This window comes from Ambystoma mexicanum, chromosome 13 (genome assembly GCF_040938575.1).
Source record: "Ambystoma mexicanum isolate Mex_15411 chromosome 13, UKY_AmexF1_1, whole genome shotgun sequence".
NCBI lineage: Eukaryota > Metazoa > Chordata > Amphibia > Caudata > Ambystomatidae > Ambystoma > Ambystoma mexicanum.
The window spans coordinates 357,064,693-357,085,737 of NC_090938.1; the positions used below are offsets into that span (position 1 = coordinate 357,064,693).

Consider the following 21,045-nt stretch of genomic DNA (forward strand, 5'->3'; position numbering starts at 1 on the left):
CAAAGGTGGGATTCGAAACCACGCGTGTACAGCAGATTAGCAGTCCATCGCCTTAACCACTCGGCCACCTCGTCTACAGGGATTATGTTAGGCATTCAAGTCTTTACAGGTAATAACACAAACATCTTCAAAATAGAACCACAATGCGTTCCTTGTTGAGGTACATCCAGCCGTTTGCAGGAAAACTGCCTCACTTGCTGTTGAGAAAAATTCATCAAAGTCCTGGGGTGTTTATAGGCATCGCCAAGATGACATTGGGAGGTGTTTCAATTGACACGTGTTGAATATGAGGAAGAGCATCATGCTGGCTCCAGTGGCACTGCCTGCAGCATGACAAAAATGTAGAAGGGACATTTGACTGCACCATTGGCTGAACATCAGTGGCAAAGTGTATATCAGGCTAAAAGGTAAGCTCCAGTGGCACAATATGGGCACTACAAGGCACCCATAATTTGGTGTCAGCTAAAAAGACAATGCCAGAGCTTGTGGGTGCTTTTGTACACCTGTGTGTGTGTTTGTGGGTGTAGTTTCATGTCGAAAACCAAAACACAGCAGCTCCAGTGGCGCAATCGGTTAGCGCGCGGTACTTATACAGCAGTACATGCAGTGAGCAATGCTGAGGTTGTGAGTTCAAGCCTCACCTGGAGCAACTTTGGAACTTTTTACTAATTCACCTCAAAACTGAATTATTGAACCAATAAATGTTCTGGACATTTTTTGGTTCACCTCAAGGTTTCCTTGATTGTCAGTTAATGTTGTATGACAGCTCCTCTGCCTTTTAGACATGGAATACTCATTGCAAGTTATTTATGGGGTGTTTGCGCTTTAAATACAGCTACGGAGGGTTTTTGAAAATAGAACAGAAAATAAAAAATGTCAACTGTTATTATACTCCATTTTCTGCTGAGCACCACTTACGGAAGACATTTGTAAAGGTAGAAAAAGGGTTACTGGAGTAGGATCCAGGAGACAATATCAACTTACAAAGAATAATGTTGTCTATTTACTGCATTATCGCCTTTGAAGCAAACCTCTGAGAATAAATACCCTTTCACTAATCAGGCAGTCACTTTGATAAAATCAAGCAGAACAAGGATGCTGATAGGAACTCGCCTCATTTGCATATGGGCTAGGGCTTCTGGGAGCCATGAGAATTAGGAGTTGAAGGTTTTGCAGATCGAGATTGCTAAAGGGCTGGGCATTTGCACAGACCTCTCCATGCCTGATTGGTGCCGAAGGTTAGTTGCAAGTGGTCCCCTGCTCACCCTACCTTACACAGGGCCATGCCCAGTTAGGCCCCTCAGGGCTAGGCCCGGCAGGGCTAAGCCCGGCGTTCGTCAGGCGAAGTGCCTGGACCCCTGCTCATCATACCTCAGAATCTGGTCTAGCTATTGCAGACATGGGGAATGGTGCTTATATCCCATTGACAGCGCCCACAAGCTGCATACTAATAGCCAATGATGTGTGAATGCGGTCAGGGTAGCAGACATATAGAACAATTGGGTGGGTTCGCTTCCGAACTGGATGCACAGGAGCAGGAGAGAATGGCTGTTGGCGATGTATGCAACTTGCTCTGCGTGAACACATCTACCGACCCCTTCCCCTACACACACGGGCACATACACACACACACACACACATAGCCATTGGAGCTATGCAGAGCTAATCAGAAAGATTGGTAATCATTAGAACATGAAAGATATGTGTTCATTTTTTATTAAACTTGTGGACTCCCGCAGAAACGGAGGGACTCACATCTCTAATTGAGGCTTGCTTACCTCTATACAAATGTGTTTGCTGGCTGTCTTTCTTCAACTGGTATGTGCGGTTGTGTCTGTCTTTGTCTTTCAACACGCCTGGCACGTTTACATTATCAAAGAGATGATTGTATGGAGATGGGGAACACCCCTCCGTTGCATTGTGAACTTGAACAGTCTTTTCACCAAAGCAGCTACATGCGACATTGCAAGGTTTTTGTCAGTCTTTGCCTGAAAACATTAGGCCTTCCTCTCGAACTCTATTTCACTCCTTCTGTGGAAGACTTCAATTATGAGGATGCATCCCGTCATAAAAGGTTCTCTGTAGATGGTGCAACTCTGGCTTCTCTTCCCCGTGCTTTTTGAAAATAATCCGCCCAAGGCCCTGATGAGGTTTGAACTCATGACCCCTGGTTTACGAGACCAGTGCTCTGCCACTGAGCTACAAGGCCACCTGCTGCTTGCTCACAGCCAACAACAGAAAGTGCAAAGAAACCATGGTTTTTACCTAGGTAGATCTCCAGGTATATGAATTTCTGGTTGTGTAAAAATGGCTGTATATCTCTGCATGTGTTCAGTACGTCATCATACATCTGATTTGCGAAAGCGTGTGTGCTTATGTTGGTGATACATTGTCGGTATGCGTTTGAGTATGTACTTTTACGGGTATGTATGTATTGAGTAGGATGCTGAACAGGTTCATGAGTTTAGATAGCAGGTCAGAATGATGGCAAAAGGAACATGTAAAAGGCAGACAACTAAAAGAAAAAAGAATTTGGGATGTAAGCTTGGGAGTTTACTAACTGCGCTGATTTTGGCTCCTATAATAGTAAAGAATGGAAACCTACGAGGAAAGTCTTTGACTAATTTCATTCTCCGCCTGCACCAATGAACTTATTTTTACATCTCTATTTCCATATCTGTACTCATTCCTGTCTTTCACAGGGAGGTTGAAAGACTTTGGTCTATGTTTAAATGCAGACTATAAAGAAAAAATACGACGAAGGTGGGATTCGAACCCACGCGTGCAGAGCACAATGGATTAGCAGTCCATCGCCTTAACCACTCGGCCACCTCGTCTGTTTGGGAGCGGTGCTCGAATCCCATGCTTAAAGAAGAGATAAAACAATGGTGGTGCAAAGTCAGTGAAAAATAGATCATGTTTGTCATAATAGAAACAAGATCGTTGACTCGTTCTTCCTTACCCGGCCATTGATAGATAAACACATCAAGTTGAAGTTCAGAAAAATATAACTAGAGCTCCTGGAGGGTTCACAACACTAATCCAGAGGAAGGTGCTTGAGCTTCCGTATGGCACACCATTAGTAGTAAAACCAGCATAACGCAAGCTCCAGTTTCCCAGTGTTTGGCATCATTCAACGTTTCCAGCCAAGATCAAAGTTCAGATGCTGCTGCTTCCTGTGATGTCATTGAATTTAAATAGTGAGTGATGGCAATAACCCTTTTCCAATTAAATTTTGCCACATCAACGTCCCTGAAAATAGAGAAAGGCGTGCAACCCAGAACCGCTGTACTGTTCAATAGAGTAAGGGCTTCACCGTGATCATCTGCATCTGTCATCACAAAATTATCAAGGTCTTTTTCTTGAAGAAATTAGGTCCAGAAAGCCGACCTTCCCCACAGACTATTCAGACACCTTGCGCTTGTGGCTTTGTTATAGGCCCGAATCCATTGGTAAAAGGTTGCACAGGTACAATGTGCAATATCAGTTCCTATTCAACAATGTTCAAGAAAATTACCATTTGGAGGCCCTGATGAGGATCGAACTCACGACCCCTGGTTTACAAGACCAGTGCTCTGCCACTGAGCTACAGAGCCCCTCAGGTTACTATGCATAACAGCAACACAACGAGCACACAACATGATGTTTACTGGGTAGACATATTTGAAGGGTGTGTGAGAATGTATGTATATGATTGTGATTTGACCTGTTTTTTTCTGGCCGATTTTTTGAGGAGCAGCTAATTTGTGCGTATTCCGTGCAATTTTAGGGTGACTAATGAGGAGATGTGATGCGTGAAAGTTGAAAAAAACATGTACATGGCAGCAGAGAGACAATATGGATATTACCTTTGCTTTTTTAAATTTCTATCCGGATTCTGGCTCAAAGGGTAGTCAAGCACAGCAGATTGCATTCCTGCCAGTAACACGACAACCTTGTTTGTGTCCTTCTTAATCAACTAACATGCATATTTTCACTTTTGTCTGTATGTTCTTTGAAAGCCAATGGCAATGGTGCTTAGAGCAATGCAGATGTTTAAAAAAGATTTCAAAAGTTAAAATCGACAAAGGTGGGATTCGAAACCACGCGTGTACAGCAGATTAGCAGTCCATCGCCTTAACCACTCGGCCACCTCGTCTACAGGGATTATGTTAGGCATTCAAGTCTTTACAGGTAATAACACAAACATCTTCAAAATAGAACCACAATGCGTTCCTTGTTGAGGTACATCCAGCCGTTTGCAGGAAAACTGCCTCACTTGCTGTTGAGAAAAATTCATCAAAGTCCTGGGGTGTTTATAGGCATCGCCAAGATGACATTGGGAGGTGTTTCAATTGACACGTGTTGAATATGAGGAAGAGCATCATGCTGGCTCCAGTGGCACTGCCTGCAGCATGACAAAAATGTAGAAGGGACATTTGACTGCACCATTGGCTGAACATCAGTGGCAAAGTGTATATCAGGCTAAAAGGTAAGCTCCAGTGGCACAATATGGGCACTACAAGGCACCCATAATTTGGTGTCAGCTAAAAAGACAATGCCAGAGCTTGTGGGTGCTTTTGTACACTTGTGTGTGTGTTTGTGGGTGTAGTTTCATGTCGAAAACCAAAACACAGCAGCTCCAGTGGCGCAATCGGTTAGCGCGCGGTACTTATACAGCAGTACATGCAGTGAGCAATGCCGAGGTTGTGAGTTCAAGCCTCACCTGGAGCAACTTTGGAACTTTTTACTAATTCACCTCAAAACTGAATTATTGAACCAATAAATGTTCTGGACATTTTTTGGTTCACCTCAAGGTTTCCTTGATTGTCAGTTAATGTTGTATGACAGCTCCTCTGCCTTTTAGACATGGAATACTCATTGCAAGTTATTTATGGGGTGTTTGCGCTTTAAATACAGCTACGGAGGGTTTTTGAAAATAGAACAGAAAATAAAAAATGTCAACTGTTATTATACTCCATTTTCTGCTGAGCACCACTTACGGAAGACATTTGTAAAGGTAGAAAAAGGGTTACTGGAGTAGGATCCAGGAGACAATATCAACTTACAAAGAATAATGTTGTCTATTTACTGCATTATCGCCTTTGAAGCAAACCTCTGAGAATAAATACCCTTTCACTAATCAGGCAGTCACTTTGATAAAATCAAGCAGAACAAGGATGCTGATAGGAACTCGCCTCATTTGCATATGGGCTAGGGCTTCTGGGAGCCATGAGAATTAGGAGTTGAAGGTTTTGCAGATCGAGATTGCTAAAGGGCTGGGCATTTGCACAGACCTCTCCATGCCTGATTGGTGCCGAAGGTTAGTTGCAAGTGGTCCCCTGCTCACCCTACCTTACACAGGGCCATGCCCAGTTAGGCCCCTCAGGGCTAGGCCCGGCAGGGCTAAGCCCGGCGTTCGTCAGGCGAAGTGCCTGGACCCCTGCTCATCATACCTCAGAATCTGGTCTAGCTATTGCAGACATGGGGAATGGTGCTTATATCCCATTGACAGCGCCCACAAGCTGCATACTAATAGCCAATGATGTGTGAATGCGGTCAGGGTAGCAGACATATAGAACAATTGGGTGGGTTCGCTTCCGAACTGGATGCACAGGAGCAGGAGAGAATGGCTGTTGGCGATGTATGCAACTTGCTCTGCGTGAACACATCTACCGACCCCTTCCCCTACACACACGGGCACATACACACACACACACACACATAGCCATTGGAGCTATGCAGAGCTAATCAGAAAGATTGGTAATCATTAGAACATGAAAGATATGTGTTCATTTTTTATTAAACTTGTGGACTCCCGCAGAAACGGAGGGACTCACATCTCTAATTGAGGCTTGCTTACCTCTATACAAATGTGTTTGCTGGCTGTCTTTCTTCAACTGGTATGTGCGGTTGTGTCTGTCTTTGTCTTTCAACACGCCTGGCACGTTTACATTATCAAAGAGATGATTGTATGGAGATGGGGAACACCCCTCCGTTGCATTGTGAACTTGAACAGTCTTTTCACCAAAGCAGCTACATGCGACATTGCAAGGTTTTTGTCAGTCTTTGCCTGAAAACATTAGGCCTTCCTCTCGAACTCTATTTCACTCCTTCTGTGGAAGACTTCAATTATGAGGATGCATCCCGTCATAAAAGGTTCTCTGTAGATGGTGCAACTCTGGCTTCTCTTCCCCGTGCTTTTTGAAAATAATCCGCCCGAGGCCCTGATGAGGTTTGAACTCATGACCCCTGGTTTACGAGACCAGTGCTCTGCCACTGAGCTACAAGGACACCTGCTGCTTGCTCACAGCCAACAACAGAAAGTGCAAAGAAACCATGGTTTTTACCTAGGTAGATCTCCAGGTATATGAATTTCTGGTTGTGTAAAAATGGCTGTATATCTCTGCATGTGTTCAGTACGTCATCATACATCTGATTTGCGAAAGCGTGTGTGCTTATGTTGGTGATACATTGTCGGTATGCGTTTGAGTATGTACTTTTACGGGTATGTATGTATTGAGTAGGATGCTGAACAGGTTCATGAGTTTAGATAGCAGGTCAGAATGATGGCAAAAGGAACATGTAAAAGGCAGACAACTAAAAGAAAAAAGAATTTGGGATGTAAGCTTGGGAGTTTACTAACTGCGCTGATTTTGGCTCCTATAATAGTAAAGAATGGAAACCTACGAGGAAAGTCTTTGACTAATTTCATTCTCCGCCTGCACCAATGAACTTATTTTTACATCTCTATTTCCATATCTGTACTCATTCCTGTCTTTCACAGGGAGGTTGAAAGACTTTGGTCTATGTTTAAATGCAGACTATAAAGAAAAAATACGACGAAGGTGGGATTCGAACCCACGCGTGCAGAGCACAATGGATTAGCAGTCCATCGCCTTAACCACTCGGCCACCTCGTCTGTTTGGGAACGGTGCTCGAATCCCATGCTTAAAGAAGAGATAAAACAATGGTGGTGCAAAGTCAGTGAAAAATAGATCATGTTTGTCATAATAGAAACAAGATCGTTGACTCGTTCTTCCTTACCCGGCCATTGATAGATAAACACATCAAGTTGAAGTTCAGAAAAATATAACTAGAGCTCCTGGAGGGTTCACAACACTAATCCAGAGGAAGGTGCTTGAGCTTCCGTATGGCACACCATTAGTAGTAAAACCAGCATAACGCAAGCTCCAGTTTCCCAGTGTTTGGCATCATTCAACGTTTCCAGCCAAGATCAAAGTTCAGATGCTGCTGCTTCCTGTGATGTCATTGAATTTAAATAGTGAGTGATGGCAATAACCCTTTTCCAATTAAATTTTGCCACATCAACGTCCCTGAAAATAGAGAAAGGCGTGCAACCCAGAACCGCTGTACTGTTCAATAGAGTAAGGGCTTCACCGTGATCATCTGCATCTGTCATCACAAAATTATCAAGGTCTTTTTCTTGAAGAAATTAGGTCCAGAAAGCCGACCTTCCCCACAGACTATTCAGACACCTTGCGCTTGTGGCTTTGTTATAGGCCCGAATCCATTGGTAAAAGGTTGCACAGGTACAATGTGCAATATCAGTTCCTATTCAACAATGTTCAAGAAAATTACCATTTGGAGGCCCTGATGAGGATCGAACTCACGACCCCTGGTTTACAAGACCAGTGCTCTGCCACTGAGCTACAGAGCCCCTCAGGTTACGACGCATAACAGCAACACAACGAGCACACAACATGATGTTTACTGGGTAGACATATTTGAAGGGTGTGTGAGAATGTATGTATATGATTGTGATTTGACCTGTTTTTTTCTGGCCGATTTTTTGAGGAGCAGCTAATTTGTGCGTATTCCGTGCAATTTTAGGGTGACTAATGAGGAGATGTGATGCGTGAAAGTTGAAAAAAACATGTACATGGCAGCAGAGAGACAATATGGATATTACCTTTGCTTTTTTAAATTTCTATCCGGATTCTGGCTCAAAGGGTAGTCAAGCACAGCAGATTGCATTCCTGCCAGTAACACGACAACCTTGTTTGTGTCCTTCTTAATCAACTAACATGCATATTTTCACTTTTGTCTGTATGTTCTTTGAAAGCCAATGGCAATGGTGCTTAGAGCAATGCAGATGTTTAAAAAAGATTTCAAAAGTTAAAATCGACAAAGGTGGGATTCGAAACCACGCGTGTACAGCAGATTAGCAGTCCATCGCCTTAACCACTCGGCCACCTCGTCTACAGGGATTATGTTAGGCATTCAAGTCTTTACAGGTAATAACACAAACATCTTCAAAATAGAACCACAATGCGTTCCTTGTTGAGGTACATCCAGCCGTTTGCAGGAAAACTGCCTCACTTGCTGTTGAGAAAAATTCATCAAAGTCCTGGGGTGTTTATAGGCATCGCCAAGATGACATTGGGAGGTGTTTCAATTGACACATGTTGAATATGAGGAAGAGCATCATGCTGGCTCCAGTGGCACTGCCTGCAGCATGACAAAAATGTAGAAGGGACATTTGACTGCACCATTGGCTGAACATCAGTGGCAACGTGTATATCAGGCTAAAAGGTAAGCTCCAGTGGCACAATATGGGCACTACAAGGCACCCATAATTTGGTGTCAGCTAAAAAGACAATGCCAGAGCTTGTGGGTGCTTTTGTACACTTGTGTGTGTGTTTGTGGGTGTAGTTTCATGTCGAAAACCAAAACACAGCAGCTCCAGTGGCGCAATCGGTTAGCGCGCGGTACTTATACAGCAGTACATGCAGTGAGCAATGCCGAGGTTGTGAGTTCAAGCCTCACCTGGAGCAACTTTGGAACTTTTTACTAATTCACCTCAAAACTGAATTATTGAACCAATAAATGTTCTGGACATTTTTTGGTTCACCTCAAGGTTTCCTTGATTGTCAGTTAATGTTGTATGACAGCTCCTCTGCCTTTTAGACATGGAATACTCATTGCAAGTTATTTATGGGGTGTTTGCGCTTTAAATACAGCTATGGAGGGTTTTTGAAAATAGAACAGAAAATAAAAAATGTCAACTGTTATTATACTCCATTTTCTGCTGAGCACCACTTACGGAAGACATTTGTAAAGGTAGAAAAAGGGTTACTGGAGTAGGATCCAGGAGACAATATCAACTTACAAAGAATAATGTTGTCTATTTACTGCATTATCGCCTTTGAAGCAAACCTCTGAGAATAAATACCCTTTCACTAATCAGGCAGTCACTTTGATAAAATCAAGCAGAACAAGGATGCTGATAGGAACTCGCCTCATTTGCATATGGGCTAGGGCTTCTGGGAGCCATGAGAATTAGGAGTTGAAGGTTTTGCAGATCGAGATTGCTAAAGGGCTGGGCATTTGCACAGACCTCTCCATGCCTGATTGGTGCCGAAGGTTAGTTGCAAGTGGTCCCCTGCTCACCCTACCTTACACAAGGCCATGCCCAGTTAGGCCCCTCAGGGCTAGGCCCGGCAGGGCTAAGCCCGGCGTTCGTCAGGCGAAGTGCCTGGACCCCTGCTCATCATACCTCAGAATCTGGTCTAGCTATTGCAGACATGGGGAATGGTGCTTATATCCCATTGACAGCGCCCACAAGCTGCATACTAATAGCCAATGATGTGTGAATGCGGTCAGGGTAGCAGACATATAGAACAATTGGGTGGGTTCGCTTCCGAACTGGATGCACAGGAGCAGGAGAGAATGGCTGTTGGCGATGTATGCAACTTGCTCTGCGTGAACACATCTACCGACCCCTTCCCCTACACACACGGGCACACACACACACACACACACACATAGCCATTGGAGCTATGCAGAGCTAATCAGAAAGATTGGTAATCATTAGAACATGAAAGATATGTGTTCATTTTTTATTAAACTTGTGGACTCCCGCAGAAACGGAGGGACTCACATCTCTAATTGAGGCTTGCTTACCTCTATACAAATGTGTTTGCTGGCTGTCTTTCTTCAACTGGTATGTGCGGTTGTGTCTGTCTTTGTCTTTCAACACGCCTGGCACGTTTACATTATCAAAGAGATGATTGTATGGAGATGGGGAACACCCCTCCGTTGCATTGTGAACTTGAACAGTCTTTTCACCAAAGCAGCTACATGCGACATTGCAAGGTTTTTGTCAGTCTTTGCCTGAAAACATTAGGCCTTCCTCTCGAACTCTATTTCACTCCTTCTGTGGAAGACTTCAATTATGAGGATGCATCCCGTCATAAAAGGTTCTCTGTAGATGGTGCAACTCTGGCTTCTCTTCCCCGTGCTTTTTGAAAATAATCCGCCCGAGGCCCTGATGAGGTTTGAACTCATGACCCATGGTTTACGAGACCAGTGCTCTGCCACTGAGCTACAAGGCCACCTGCTGCTTGCTCACAGCCAACAACAGAAAGTGCAAAGAAACCATGGTTTTTACCTAGGTAGATCTCCAGGTATATGAATTTCTGGTTGTGTAAAAATGGCTGTATATCTCTGCATGTGTTCAGTACGTCATCATACATCTGATTTGCGAAAGCGTGTGTGCTTATGTTGGTGATACATTGTCGGTATGCGTTTGAGTATGTACTTTTACGGGTATGTATGTATTGAGTAGGATGCTGAACAGGTTCATGAGTTTAGATAGCAGGTCAGAATGATGGCAAAAGGAACATGTAAAAGGCAGACAACTAAAAGAAAAAAGAATTTGGGATGTAAGCTTGGGAGTTTACTAACTGCGCTGATTTTGGCTCCTATAATAGTAAAGAATGGAAACCTACGAGGAAAGTCTTTGACTAATTTCATTCTCCGCCTGCACCAATGAACTTATTTTTACATCTCTATTTCCATATCTGTACTCATTCCTGTCTTTCACAGGGAGGTTGAAAGACTTTGGTCTATGTTTAAATGCAGACTATAAAGAAAAAATACGACGAAGGTGGGATTCGAACCCACGCGTGCAGAGCACAATGGATTAGCAGTCCATCCCCTTAACCACTCGGCCACCTCGTCTGTTTGGGAACGGTGCTCGAATCCCATGCTTAAAGAAGAGATAAAACAATGGTGGTGCAAAGTCAGTGAAAAATAGATCATGTTTGTCATAATAGAAACAAGATCGTTGACTCGTTCTTCCTTACCCGGCCATTGATAGATAAACACATCAAGTTGAAGTTCAGAAAAATATAACAAGAGCTCCTGGAGGGTTCACAACACTAATCCAGAGGAAGGTGCTTGAGCTTCCGTATGGCACACCATTAGTAGTAAAACCAGCATAACGCAAGCTCCAGTTTCCCAGTGTTTGGCATCATTCAACGTTTCCAGCCAAGATCAAAGTTCAGATGCTGCTGCTTCCTGTGATGTCATTGAATTTAAATAGTGAGTGATGGCAATAACCCTTTTCCAATTAAATTTTGCCACATCAACGTCCCTGAAAATAGAGAAAGGCGTGCAACCCAGAACCGCTGTACTGTTCAATAGAGTAAGGGCTTCACCGTGATCATCTGCATCTGTCATCACAAAATTATCAAGGTCTTTTTCTTGAAGAAATTAGGTCCAGAAAGCCGACCTTCCCCACAGACTATTCAGACACCTTGCGCTTGTGGCTTTGTTATAGGCCCGAATCCATTGGTAAAAGGTTGCACAGGTACAATGTGCAATATCAGTTCCTATTCAACAATGTTCAAGAAAATTACCATTTGGAGGCCCTGATGAGGATCGAACTCACGACCCCTGGTTTACAAGACCAGTGCTCTGCCACTGAGCTACAGAGCCCCTCAGGTTACGACGCATAACAGCAACACAACGAGCACACAACATGATGTTTACTGGGTAGACATATTTGAAGGGTGTGTGAGAATGTATGTATATGATTGTGATTTGACCTGTTTTTTTCTGGCCGATTTTTTGAGGAGCAGCTAATTTGTGCGTATTCCGTGCAATTTTAGGGTGACTAATGAGGAGATGTGATGCGTGAAAGTTGAAAAAACATGTACATGGCAGCAGAGAGACAATATGGATATTACCTTTGCTTTTTTAAATTTCTATCCGGATTCTGGCTCAAAGGGTAGTCAAGCACAGCAGATTGCATTCCTGCCAGTAACACGACAACCTTGTTTGTGTCCTTCTTAATCAACTAACATGCATATTTTCACTTTTGTCTGTATGTTCTTTGAAAGCCAATGGCAATGGTGCTTAGAGCAATGCAGATGTTTAAAAAAGATTTCAAAAGTTAAAATCGACAAAGGTGGGATTCGAAACCACGCGTGTACAGCAGATTAGCAGTCCATCGCCTTAACCACTCGGCCACCTCGTCTACAGGGATTATGTTAGGCATTCAAGTCTTTACAGGTAATAACACAAACATCTTCAAAATAGAACCACAATGCGTTCCTTGTTGAGGTACATCCAGCCGTTTGCAGGAAAACTGCCTCACTTGCTGTTGAGAAAAATTCATCAAAGTCCTGGGGTGTTTATAGGCATCGCCAAGATGACATTGGGAGGTGTTTCAATTGACACGTGTTGAATATGAGGAAGAGCATCATGCTGGCTCCAGTGGCACTGCCTGCAGCATGACAAAAATGTAGAAGGGACATTTGACTGCACCATTGGCTGAACATCAGTGGCAAAGTGTATATCAGGCTAAAAGGTAAGCTCCAGTGGCACAATATGGGCACTACAAGGCACCCATAATTTGGTGTCAGCTAAAAAGACAATGCCAGAGCTTGTGGGTGCTTTTGTACACTTGTGTGTGTGTTTGTGGGTGTAGTTTCATGTCGAAAACCAAAACACAGCAGCTCCAGTGGCGCAATCGGTTAGCGCGCGGTACTTATACAGCAGTACATGCAGTGAGCAATGCCGAGGTTGTGAGTTCAAGCCTCACCTGGAGCAACTTTGGAACTTTTTACTAATTCACCTCAAAACTGAATTATTGAACCAATAAATGTTCTGGACATTTTTTGGTTCACCTCAAGGTTTCCTTGATTGTCAGTTAATGTTGTATGACAGCTCCTCTGCCTTTTAGACATGGAATACTCATTGCAAGTTATTTATGGGGTGTTTGCGCTTTAAATACAGCTACGGAGGGTTTTTGAAAATAGAACAGAAAATAAAAAATGTCAACTGTTATTATACTCCATTTTCTGCTGAGCACCACTTACGGAAGACATTTGTAAAGGTAGAAAAAGGTTTACTGGAGTAGGATCCAGGAGACAATATCAACTTACAAAGAATAATGTTGTCTATTTACTGCATTATCGCCTTTGAAGCAAACCTCTGAGAATAAATACCCTTTCACTAATCAGGCAGTCACTTTGATAAAATCAAGCAGAACAAGGATGCTGATAGGAATTAGCCTCATTTGCATATGGGCTAGGGCTTCTGGGAGCCATGAGAATTAGGAGTTGAAGGTTTTGCAGATCGAGATTGCTAAAGGGCTGGGCATTTGCACAGACCTCTCCATGCCTGATTGGTGCCGAAGGTTAGTTGCAAGTGGTCCCCTGCTCACCCTACCTTACACAGGGCCATGCCCAGTTAGGCCCCTCAGGGCTAGGCCCGGCAGGGCTAAGCCCGGCGTTCGTCAGGCGAAGTGCCTGGACCCCTGCTCATCATACCTCAGAATCTGGTCTAGCTATTGCAGACATGGGGAATGGTGCTTATATCCCATTGACAGCGCCCACAAGCTGCATACTAATAGCCAATGATGTGTGAATGCGGTCAGGGTAGCAGACATATAGAACAATTGGGTGGGTTCGCTTCCGAACTGGATGCACAGGAGCAGGAGAGAATGGCTGTTGGCGATGTATGCAACTTGCTCTGCGTGAACACATCTACCGACCCCTTCCCCTACACACACATAGCCATTGGAGCTATGCAGAGCTAATCAGAAAGATTGGTAATCATTAGAACATGAAAGATATGTGTTCATTTTTTATTAAACTTGTGGACTCCCGCAGAAACGGAGGGACTCACATCTCTAATTGAGGCTTGCTTACCTCTATACAAATGTGTTTGCTGGCTGTCTTTCTTCAACTGGTATGTGCGGTTGTGTCTGTCTTTGTCTTTCAACACGCCTGGCACGTTTACATTATCAAAGAGATGATTGTATGGAGATGGGGAACCCCCCTCCGTTGCATTGTGAACTTGAACAGTCTTTTCACCAAAGCAGCTACATGCGACATTGCAAGGTTTTTGTCAGTCTTTGCCTGAAAACATTAGGCCTTCCTCTCGAACTCTATTTCACTCCTTCTGTGGAAGACTTCAATTATGAGGATGCATCCCGTCATAAAAGGTTCTCTGTAGATGGTGCAACTCTGGCTTCTCTTCCCCGTGCTTTTTGAAAATAATCCGCCCGAGGCCCTGATGAGGTTTGAACTCATGACCCCTGGTTTACGAGACCAGTGTTCTGCCACTGAGCTACAAGGCCACCTGCTGCTTGCTCACAGCCAACAACAGAAAGTGCAAAGAAACCATGGTTTTTACCTAGGTAGATCTCCAGGTATATGAATTTCTGGTTGTGTAAAAATGGCTGTATATCTCTGCATGTGTTCAGTACGTCATCATACATCTGATTTGCGAAAGCGTGTGTGCTTATGTTGGTGATACATTGTCGGTATGCGTTTGAGTATGTACTTTTACGGGTATGTATGTATTGAGTAGGATGCTGAACAGGTTCATGAGTTTAGATAGCAGGTCAGAATGATGGCAAAAGGAACATGTAAAAGGCAGACAACTAAAAGAAAAAAGAATTTGGGATGTAAGCTTGGGAGTTTACTAACTGCGCTGATTTTGGCTCCTATAATAGTAAAGAATGGAAACCTACGAGGAAAGTCTTTGACTAATTTCATTCTCCGCCTGCACCAATGAACTTATTTTTACATCTCTATTTCCATATCTGTACTCATTCCTGTCTTTCACAGGGAGGTTGAAAGACTTTGGTCTATGTTTAAATGCAGACTATAAAGAAAAAAATACGACGAAGGTGGGATTCGAACCCACGCGTGCAGAGCACAATGGATTAGCAGTCCATCGCCTTAACCACTCGGCCACCTCGTCTGTTTGGGAACGGTGCTCGAATCCCATGCTTAAAGAAGAGATAAAACAATGGTGGTGCAAAGTCAGTGAAAAATAGATCATGTTTGTCATAATAGAAACAAGATCGTTGACTCGTTCTTCCTTACCCGGCCATTGATAGATAAACACATCAAGTTGAAGTTCAGAAAAATATAACAAGAGCTCCTGGAGGGTTCACAACACTAATCCAGAGGAAGGTGCTTGAGCTTCCGTATGGCACACCATTAGTAGTAAAACCAGCATAACGCAAGCTCCAGTTTCCCAGTGTTTGGCATCATTCAACGTTTCCAGCCAAGATCAAAGTTCAGATGCTGCTGCTTCCTGTGATGTCATTGAATTTAAATAGTGAGTGATGGCAATAACCCTTTTCCAATTAAATTTTGCCACATCAACGTCCCTGAAAATAGAGAAAGGCGTGCAACCCAGAACCGCTGTACTGTTCAATAGAGTAAGGGCTTCACCGTGATCATCTGCATCTGTCATCACAAAATTATCAAGGTCTTTTTCTTGAAGAAATTAGGTCCAGAAAGCCGACCTTCCCCACAGACTATTCAGACACCTTGCGCTTGTGGCTTTGTTATAGGCCCGAATCCATTGGTAAAAGGTTGCACAGGTACAATGTGCAATATCAGTTCCTATTCAACAATGTTCAAGAAAATTACCATTTGGAGGCCCTGATGAGGATCGAACTCACGACCCCTGGTTTACAAGACCAGTGCTCTGCCACTGAGCTACAGAGCCCCTCAGGTTACGACGCATAACAGCAACACAACGAGCACACAACATGATGTTTACTGGGTAGACATATTTGAAGGGTGTGTGAGAATGTATGTATATGATTGTGATTTGACCTGTTTTTTTCTGGCCGATTTTTTGAGGAGCAGCTAATTTGTGCGTATTCCGTGCAATTTTAGGGTGACTAATGAGGAGATGTGATGCGTGAAAGTTGAAAAAAACATGTACATGGCAGCAGAGAGACAATATGGATATTACCTTTGCTTTTTTAAATTTCTATCCGGATTCTGGCTCAAAGGGTAGTCAAGCACAGCAGATTGCATTCCTGCCAGTAACACGACAACCTTGTTTGTGTCCTTCTTAATCAACTAACATGCATATTTTCACTTTTGTCTGTATGTTCTTTGAAAGCCAATGGCAATGGTGCTTAGAGCAATGCAGATGTTTAAAAAAGATTTCAAAAGTTAAAATCGACAAAGGTGGGATTCGAAACCACGCGTGTACAGCAGATTAGCAGTCCATCGCCTTAACCACTCGGCCACCTCGTCTACAGGGATTATGTTAGGCATTCAAGTCTTTACAGGTAATAACACAAACATCTTCAAAATAGAACCACAATGCGTTCCTTGTTGAGGTACATCCAGCCGTTTGCAGGAAAACTGCCTCACTTGCTGTTGAGAAAAATTCATCAAAGTCCTGGGGTGTTTATAGGCATCGCCAAGATGACATTGGGAGGTGTTTCAATTGACACGTGTTGAATATGAGGAAGAGCATCATGCTGGCTCCAGTGGCACTGCCTGCAGCATGACAAAAATGTAGAAGGGACATTTGACTGCACCATTGGCTGAACATCAGTGGCAAAGTGTATATCAGGCTAAAAGGTAAGCTCCAGTGGCACAATATGGGCACTACAAGGCACCCATAATTTGGTGTCAGCTAAAAAGACAATGCCAGAGCTTGTGGGTGCTTTTGTACACTTGTGTGTGTGTTTGTGGGTGTAGTTTCATGTCGAAAACCAAAACACAGCAGCTCCAGTGGCGCAATCGGTTAGCGCGCGGTACTTATACAGCAGTACATGCAGTGAGCAATGCCGAGGTTGTGAGTTCAAGCCTCACCTGGAGCAACTTTGGAACTTTTTACTAATTCACCTCAAAACTGAATTATTGAACCAATAAATGTTCTGGACATTTTTTGGTTCACCTCAAGGTTTCCTTGATTGTCAGTTAATGTTGTATGACAGCTCCTCTGCCTTTTAGACATGGAATACTCATTGCAAGTTATTTATGGGGTGTTTGCGCTTTAAATACAGCTACGGAGGGTTTTTGAAAATAGAACAGAAAATAAAAAATGTCAACTGTTATTATACTCCATTTTCTGCTGAGCACCACTTACGGAAGACATTTGTAAAGGTAGAAAAAGGGTTACTGGAGTAGGATCCAGGAGACAATATCAACTTACAAAGAATAATGTTGTCTATTTACTGCATTATCGCCTTTGAAGCAAACCTCTGAGAATAAATACCCTTTCACTAATCAGGCAGTCACTTTGATAAAATCAAGCAGAACAAGGATGCTGATAGGAACTCGCCTCATTTGCATATGGGCTAGGGCTTCTGGGAGCCATGAGAATTAGGAGTTGAAGGTTTTGCAGATCGAGATTGCTAAAGGGCTGGGCATTTGCACAGACCTCTCCATGCCTGATTGGTGCCGAAGGTTAGTTGCAAGTGGTCCCCTGCTCACCCTACCTTACACAGGGCCATGCCCAGTTAGGCCCCTCAGGGCTAGGCCCGGCAGGGCTAAGCCCGGCGTTCGTCAGGCGAAGTGCCTGGACCCCTGCTCATCATACCTCAGAATCTGGTCTAGCTATTGCAGACATGGGGAATGGTGCTTATATCCCATTGACAGCGCCCACAAGCTGCATACTAATAGCCAATGATGTGTGAATGCGGTCAGGGTAGCAGACATATAGAACAATTGGGTGGGTTCGCTTCCGAACTGGATGCACAGGAGCAGGAGAGAATGGCTGTTGGCGATGTATGCAACTTGCTCTGCGTGAACACATCTACCGACCCCTTCCCCTACACACACGGGCACATACACACACACACACACACACATAGCCATTGGAGCTATGCAGAGCTAATCAGAAAGATTGGTAATCATTAGAACATGAAAGATATGTGTTCATTTTTTATTAAACTTGTGGACTCCCGCAGAAACGGAGGGACTCACATCTCTAATTGAGGCTTGCTTACCTCTATACAAATGTGTTTGCTGGCTGTCTTTCTTCAACTGGTATGTGCGGTTGTGTCTGTCTTTGTCTTTCAACACGCCTGGCACGTTTACATTATCAAAGAGATGATTGTATGGAGATGGGGAACACCCCTCCGTTGCATTGTGAACTTGAACAGTCTTTTCACCAAAGCAGCTACATGCGACATTGCAAGGTTTTTGTCAGTCTTTGCCTGAAAACATTAGGCCTTCCTCTCGAACTCTATTTCACTCCTTCTGTGGAAGACTTCAATTATGAGGATGCATCCCGTCATAAAAGGTTCTCTGTAGATGGTGCAACTCTGGCTTCTCTTCCCCGTGCTTTTTGAAAATAATCCGCCCAAGGCCCTGATGAGGTTTGAACTCATGACCCCTGGTTTACGAGACCAGTGCTCTGCCACTGAGCTACAAGGCCACCTGCTGCTTGCTCACAGCCAACAACAGAAAGTGCAAAGAAACCATGGTTTTTACCTAGGTAGATCTCCAGGTATATGAATTTCTGGTTGTGTAAAAATGGCTGTATATCTCTGCATGTGTTCAGTACGTCATCATACATCTGATTTGCGAAAGCGTGTGTGCTTATGTTGGTGATACATTGTCGGTATGCGTTTGAGTATGTACTTTTACGGGTATGTATGTATTGAGTAGGATGCTGAACAGGTTCATGAGTTTAGATAGCAGGTCAGAATGATGGCAAAAGGAACATGTAAAAGGCAGACAACTAAAAGAAAAAAGAATTTGGGATGTAAGCTTGGGAGTTTACTAACTGCGCTGATTTTGGCTCCTATAATAGTAAAGAATGGAAACCTACGAGGAAAGTCTTTGACTAATTTCATTCTCCGCCTGCACCAATGAACTTATTTTTACATCTCTATTTCCATATCTGTACTCATTCCTGTCTTTCACAGGGAGGTTGAAAGACTTTGGTCTATGTTTAAATGCAGACTATAAAGAAAAAATACGACGAAGGTGGGATTCGAACCCACGCGTGCAGAGCACAATGGATTAGCAGTCCATCGCCTTAACCACTCGGCCACCTCGTCTGTTTGGGAACGGTGCTCGAATCCCATGCTTAAAGAAGAGATAAAACAATGGTGGTGCAAAGTCAGTGAAAAATAGATCATGTTTGTCATAATAGAAACAAGATCGTTGACTCGTTCTTCCTTACCCGGCCATTGATAGATAAACACATCAAGTTGAAGTTCAGAAAAATATAACTAGAGCTCCTGGAGGGTTCACAACACTAATCCAGAGGAAGGTGCTTGAGCTTCCGTATGGCACACCATTAGTAGTAAAACCAGCATAACGCAAGCTCCAGTTTCCCAGTGTTTGGCATCATTCAACGTTTCCAGCCAAGATCAAAGTTCAGATGCTGCTGCTTCCTGTGATGTCATTGAATTTAAATAGTGAGTGATGGCAATAACCCTTTTCCAATTAAATTTTGCCACATCAACGTCCCTGAAAATAGAGAAAGGCGTGCAACCCAGAACCGCTGTACTGTTCAATAGAGTAAGGGCTTCACCGTGATCATCTGCATCTGTCATCACAAAATTATCAAGGTCTTTTTCTTGAAGAAATTAGGTCCAGAAAGCCGACCTTCCCCACAGACTATTCAGACACCTTGCGCTTGTGGCTTTGTTATAGGCCCGAATCCATTGGTAAAAGGTTGCACAGGTACAATGTGCAATATCAGTTCCTATTCAACAATGTTCAAGAAAATTACCATTTGGAGGCCCTGATGAGGATCGAACTCACGACCCCTGGTTTACAAGACCAGTGCTCTGCCACTGAGCTACAGAGCCCCTCAGGTTACGACGCATAACAGCAACACAACGAGCACACAACATGATGTTTACTGGGTAGACATATTTGAAGGGTGTGTGAGAATGTATGTATATGATTGTGATTTGACCTGTTTTTTTCTGGCCGATTTTTTGAGGAGCAGCTAATTTGTGCGTATTCCGTGCAATTTTAGGGTGACTAATGAGGAGATGTGATGCGTGAAAGTTGAAAAAAACATGTACATGGCAGCAGAGAGACAATATGGATATTACCTTTGCTTTTTTAAATTTCTATCCGGATTCTGGCTCAAAGGGTAGTCAAGCACAGCAGATTGCATTCCTGCCAGTAACACGACAACCTTGTTTGTGTCCTTCTTAATCAACTAACATGCATATTTTCACTTTTGTCTGTATGTTCTTTGAAAGCCAATGGCAATGGTGCTTAGAGCAATGCAGATGTTTAAAAAAGATTTCAAAAGTTAAAATCGACAAAGGTGGGATTCGAAACCACGCGTGTACAGCAGATTAGCAGTCCATCGCCTTAACCACTCGGCCACCTCGTCTACAGGGATTAGGTTAGGCATTCAAGTCTTTACAGGTAATAACACAAACATCTTCAAAATAGAACCACAATGCGTTCCTTGTTGAGGTACATCCAGCCGTTTGCAGGAAAACTGCCTCACTTGCTGTTGAGAAAAATTCATCAAAGTCCTGGGGTGTTTATAGGCATCGCCAAGATGACATTGGGAGGTGTTTCAATTGACACGTGTTGAATATGAGGAAGAGCATCATGCTGGCTCCAGTGGCACTGCCTGCAGCATGACAAAAATGTAGAAGGGACATTTGACTGCACCATTGGCTGAACATCAGTGGCAAAGTGTATATCAGGCTAAAAGGTAAGCTCCAGTGGCACAATATGGGCACTACAAGGCACCCATAATTTGGTGTCAGCTAAAAAGACAATGCCAGAGCTTGTGGGTGCTTTTGTACACTTGTGTGTGTGTTTGTGGGTGTAGTTTCATGTCGAAAACCAAAACACAGCAGCTCCAGTGGCGCAATCGGTTAGCGCGCGGTACTTATACAGCAGTACATGCAGTGAGCAATGCCGAGGTTGTGAGTTCAAGCCTCACCTGGAGCAACTTTGGAACTTTTTACTAATTCACCTCAAAACTGAATTATTGAACCAATAAATGTTCTGGACATTTTTTGGTTCACCTCAAGGTTTCCTTGATTGTCAG

General features: G+C 43.5%; 21 non-coding genes across 21 annotated transcripts; 6 read left to right on the plus strand and 15 right to left on the minus strand.

Moving 5' to 3' along the window:
• The first annotated feature begins 554 nt into the window (after positions 1-554).
• Positions 555-649, plus strand: TRNAI-UAU (transfer RNA isoleucine (anticodon UAU)). Its single transcript has 2 exons — positions 555-592; positions 614-649. It is a non-coding gene; the product is annotated as a tRNA-Ile (tRNA).
• Positions 650-2,137: 1,488 nt separating this feature from the next.
• TRNAT-CGU (transfer RNA threonine (anticodon CGU)) lies at positions 2,138-2,209 on the minus strand. The gene has a single exon. It is a non-coding gene; the product is annotated as a tRNA-Thr (tRNA).
• Positions 2,210-2,755: 546 nt separating this feature from the next.
• TRNAS-GCU (transfer RNA serine (anticodon GCU)) lies at positions 2,756-2,837 on the minus strand. The gene has a single exon. It is a non-coding gene; the product is annotated as a tRNA-Ser (tRNA).
• Positions 2,838-3,524: 687 nt separating this feature from the next.
• On the minus strand, positions 3,525-3,596 carry TRNAT-UGU (transfer RNA threonine (anticodon UGU)). Its single transcript has one exon. It is a non-coding gene; the product is annotated as a tRNA-Thr (tRNA).
• Positions 3,597-4,618: 1,022 nt separating this feature from the next.
• TRNAI-UAU (transfer RNA isoleucine (anticodon UAU)) lies at positions 4,619-4,713 on the plus strand. Its single transcript has 2 exons — positions 4,619-4,656; positions 4,678-4,713. It is a non-coding gene; the product is annotated as a tRNA-Ile (tRNA).
• Positions 4,714-6,201: 1,488 nt separating this feature from the next.
• On the minus strand, positions 6,202-6,273 carry TRNAT-CGU (transfer RNA threonine (anticodon CGU)). Its single transcript has one exon. It is a non-coding gene; the product is annotated as a tRNA-Thr (tRNA).
• Positions 6,274-6,819: 546 nt separating this feature from the next.
• On the minus strand, positions 6,820-6,901 carry TRNAS-GCU (transfer RNA serine (anticodon GCU)). Its single transcript has one exon. It is a non-coding gene; the product is annotated as a tRNA-Ser (tRNA).
• Positions 6,902-7,588: 687 nt separating this feature from the next.
• TRNAT-UGU (transfer RNA threonine (anticodon UGU)) lies at positions 7,589-7,660 on the minus strand. The gene has a single exon. It is a non-coding gene; the product is annotated as a tRNA-Thr (tRNA).
• Positions 7,661-8,682: 1,022 nt separating this feature from the next.
• TRNAI-UAU (transfer RNA isoleucine (anticodon UAU)) lies at positions 8,683-8,777 on the plus strand. Its single transcript has 2 exons — positions 8,683-8,720; positions 8,742-8,777. It is a non-coding gene; the product is annotated as a tRNA-Ile (tRNA).
• A 1,488-nt stretch (positions 8,778-10,265) lies between these two features.
• Positions 10,266-10,337, minus strand: TRNAT-CGU (transfer RNA threonine (anticodon CGU)). Its single transcript has one exon. It is a non-coding gene; the product is annotated as a tRNA-Thr (tRNA).
• Positions 10,338-10,883: 546 nt separating this feature from the next.
• On the minus strand, positions 10,884-10,965 carry TRNAS-GCU (transfer RNA serine (anticodon GCU)). Its single transcript has one exon. It is a non-coding gene; the product is annotated as a tRNA-Ser (tRNA).
• Positions 10,966-11,652: 687 nt separating this feature from the next.
• TRNAT-UGU (transfer RNA threonine (anticodon UGU)) lies at positions 11,653-11,724 on the minus strand. The gene has a single exon. It is a non-coding gene; the product is annotated as a tRNA-Thr (tRNA).
• Positions 11,725-12,745: 1,021 nt separating this feature from the next.
• Positions 12,746-12,840, plus strand: TRNAI-UAU (transfer RNA isoleucine (anticodon UAU)). The gene is made up of 2 exons: positions 12,746-12,783; positions 12,805-12,840. It is a non-coding gene; the product is annotated as a tRNA-Ile (tRNA).
• A 1,462-nt stretch (positions 12,841-14,302) lies between these two features.
• TRNAT-CGU (transfer RNA threonine (anticodon CGU)) lies at positions 14,303-14,374 on the minus strand. The gene has a single exon. It is a non-coding gene; the product is annotated as a tRNA-Thr (tRNA).
• Positions 14,375-14,921: 547 nt separating this feature from the next.
• Positions 14,922-15,003, minus strand: TRNAS-GCU (transfer RNA serine (anticodon GCU)). The gene has a single exon. It is a non-coding gene; the product is annotated as a tRNA-Ser (tRNA).
• A 687-nt stretch (positions 15,004-15,690) lies between these two features.
• TRNAT-UGU (transfer RNA threonine (anticodon UGU)) lies at positions 15,691-15,762 on the minus strand. The gene has a single exon. It is a non-coding gene; the product is annotated as a tRNA-Thr (tRNA).
• A 1,022-nt stretch (positions 15,763-16,784) lies between these two features.
• Positions 16,785-16,879, plus strand: TRNAI-UAU (transfer RNA isoleucine (anticodon UAU)). Its single transcript has 2 exons — positions 16,785-16,822; positions 16,844-16,879. It is a non-coding gene; the product is annotated as a tRNA-Ile (tRNA).
• A 1,490-nt stretch (positions 16,880-18,369) lies between these two features.
• On the minus strand, positions 18,370-18,441 carry TRNAT-CGU (transfer RNA threonine (anticodon CGU)). Its single transcript has one exon. It is a non-coding gene; the product is annotated as a tRNA-Thr (tRNA).
• A 546-nt stretch (positions 18,442-18,987) lies between these two features.
• Positions 18,988-19,069, minus strand: TRNAS-GCU (transfer RNA serine (anticodon GCU)). The gene has a single exon. It is a non-coding gene; the product is annotated as a tRNA-Ser (tRNA).
• A 687-nt stretch (positions 19,070-19,756) lies between these two features.
• TRNAT-UGU (transfer RNA threonine (anticodon UGU)) lies at positions 19,757-19,828 on the minus strand. The gene has a single exon. It is a non-coding gene; the product is annotated as a tRNA-Thr (tRNA).
• Positions 19,829-20,850: 1,022 nt separating this feature from the next.
• On the plus strand, positions 20,851-20,945 carry TRNAI-UAU (transfer RNA isoleucine (anticodon UAU)). The gene is made up of 2 exons: positions 20,851-20,888; positions 20,910-20,945. It is a non-coding gene; the product is annotated as a tRNA-Ile (tRNA).
• The last annotated feature ends 100 nt before the right edge of the window (positions 20,946-21,045 follow it).